Raw genomic sequence first — 3,141 nt, forward strand, 5'->3', positions numbered from 1 at the left:
GGTGAAACCCCGTCTCTACTAAAAAAAAAAAAAAAAAAAAAAGAACTGGGGAATGGAGGCCAGGTGCGGTGGCTCAGACCTGTAATCCCAGCACTTTAGGAGGCCGGGCCGGGAAGATCACTTGAGGTCAGGAGCTCAAGACCAGCCTGACCAACATGGTGAAACCCCGCCTCTACTAAAAATACAAAACTAGCCGGGTGTGGTGGCACATGCTGGCAGTCCCAGCTACTTGGGAGGCTGAGGCTGGAGACTCTCGTGAACTCAGGAGGCAGAGGATGCAGTGAGCCAAGATCGCGCCATTGCATTCCAGCCTGGGCAACAAGAGCGAAACTTCGTCTAAAAAAATAAAACAAGAAGGCCGGGCGCAGTGGCTCACACCTGTAATCCTAGCACTTTGGGAGGCTGAGGTGGGTGGATCACCTGAGGTCAGGAGTTCAAGACCAGCCTGGCCATCATGGTGAAACCCCATCTTAAAAAAAAATAATAAATAAAAATAAAACAAGAAAGAAAGAATTGGGGACTGGAGAGAAAGAGCCAAGAGAAGGCAGGAGATGCGGGATAAGGCAGGGACGTGACCTGCTGTTGCTGACTTCGAAGACAAAGATTGCCGGAAGCCTGGGAATGCCAGCAGCCCCTGAGGCTGAGAACGCCCCGCAGAGGACAGCCAGCGGAACTGAATCCTGCTCAGTCTGAACACTCGTGGAAGCAGATTCATCTGCAGAGCATCCAGAGGGCGCCCTGCCCACACCTTGATGTTGACGCAAGAGAACCGGGCCTCAAGGCAGGAAACCTAAGGACCTCCTAGAACTAAATGGAAACGCTTCAGCTGTGACAGCAAACAGCCTTTTCATCGACTTCGTAACTTTACTACATCCTCTGTATCTACACAGGCTCTACACCAAGTAAATAACTTTATAACTTCACCGTAGCCTCTTTTTTTTACACAGGGCACACACCAAGTCACCAGGGGAAACCTCTAGAGGGTATTCAAAGCCCAGAAAAGTCCGTATCTGGGCTCCTGAGCCCCTCTGCTTGGCCCACTCCCACTCTGTAGCGTGCGCGTTCATTCTCAATAAATCTCGGTTTTGTTGCTTCATTCTTTCCTTGCTTTGTTTGTGCATTTCGTCCAACTCTTTGTTAAAAAATGCCAAGAACTTGGACACCCTCCACTGGAAACAATGTCACCCTGAGGCGCTAAGCAAAGGAGCCAGGTGAGCCCAGTTGACGTGACTTTCTGACCTACAGAACTTCGAGATGAAAAATTTGGCCAGGTGCGGTGGCTCACGCGTATAATCCCAGCACTTTAGGAGGCTGAGGCAGGCAGATCGCCTGAGGTCAGGAGTTCAAGACCAGCCTGACCAATGTGATGAAACCCTGTCTCTACTAAAAATACGAAAATTAGCCAGGCATAGTGGCATGCATCTGTAATCCCAGCTACTCAGGAGGCTGAGAGAGGAGAATTGCTTGAACCCAGTCGGCGGAGGTTACAGTGAGCCGAGATCACACCACTGCACTCCAGCCTGGGCAACCAGTTCTTTTAACTCCATCAGAAAGAATAAAGAAAGGAAGGAAAGAAAGAAAGGAAAGAAAAAGAAAGAAAGAAATTAGCATTGGTATGATGCCATGAGCTACACTGTGAACTTGGTTACATGTCGCCATCGCTTAAATAATGTCTTTTTGCTGTTTCAGAACCCAATCTAGGATCCCGTCTTGCATTTAGTTATCATGTGTTTTCAGCCTCCAGTTTTGTTGTTGGTTTTCTGTTTGATTTTTTCAGGCGGAGTCTTGCTCTGTTGCCAGGCTGGAGTGCAATGGTGCCAGCTCGTCTCACTGTAACCTCTGCCTTCCGGGTTCAGGTGATTCCCCTGCCTCAGCCTCCTGAGGAACTGAGACTGCAAGTGCCCACCACCACACCTGGCTAATTTTTGTATTTTTAGTAGAGACGGGGTTTCACCATGTTGGCCAGGATGGTCTTGATCTCTTGACCTCATGATCTGCCCACCTTGGCCTCCCAAGTGTTGGTGGAATTACAGGCGTGAGCCACTGCGCCCTGCCCTGTTGTTGTTATTTTAATTCTAGACACTGAGGCTTGCTCTGGAGTATCATTTTAGTTCACTGCAGCCTCAATCTCCCAAGGCTCAAGTGGTCCTTCCACCTCAGCCTCCCAAGTAGCTGCAACTTCAGACATGCACCACCACATGTGGCTAAGTTTTAAACATTTTTTGTAGAGACAGAGTCTCACTAGGTTGCCTAGGTTAGTCTCAAACTCTTGGGGTGAAGCCATCCACCCACCTCAGCCTCTGAAAGTGCTGGAATTACAGGCATGAGCCCCTGATCCCGGCCAGCAATTGTGAGATAATAAATACGTATTTAAGCCTCTAAGTTTGGGGCGATTTGTCACAGCAGCAATAAAAAAACTAATGATACAGGAGTTAAGAAGAAATAACTTACGCAGATAGTGAGGGTACCGGAGTCCTCGGAAAGGTTTTCCTTTTAATGAAAAGCAGCCCCAAATCCTTTTCCTTTCCAACAAAGAGCAGCCTGTAAAATGGAGCTGCAGACACAGATGCCAGCAGTTGTGCCAATCATGTTCAAAATGGCGGCCCCTTCTTCACTTTATCAGCCACGTGTCAATCGGAGCGTTTATTTGCATAATAAGATTAAGGTGGTACTCCAAGCCTTCCCTGTGTGATATGTAAATATTATACCTGATTGAACCAATCTGTGAGCCATATGTAAATCAGGCACCGCCTCCTCAAACCTGACTACAAAAACTGGTTGGTCTTTTTCTCTCAGAGACCTTAGTTTCTATACAGAGAAAGCTGTTTCTCTTTCCCTTCTGCCTATTAAACCTCTGCTCCTAAATTCCTCATGTGTGTCTGTGTCCTAAATTTTCTTGGCACAAAAAGACAAACCCCAGGGTATGTACCCCAGATAACGTAGCCACTTCACTAAGGCAAGGCCAGGTGTGGTGGCTCACACCTGTAATCCCTGCACTTTGAGAGGGCAAGGCAGGTGGATGGCTTGAGTTCTGAAGATCAAGACCAGCCTGGGCAACATAGCAAGACCTTGTCTCTAAAAAAAAAAAAAAGAGCCGGGCGCGGTGGCTCAAGCCTGTAATCCCAGCACTTTGGGAGGCCG

The sequence above is a fragment of the Cebus imitator genome, unplaced genomic scaffold (genome assembly GCF_001604975.1).
Source record: "Cebus imitator isolate Cc_AM_T3 unplaced genomic scaffold, Cebus_imitator-1.0 Scaffold473, whole genome shotgun sequence".
Lineage (NCBI taxonomy): Eukaryota > Metazoa > Chordata > Mammalia > Primates > Cebidae > Cebus > Cebus imitator.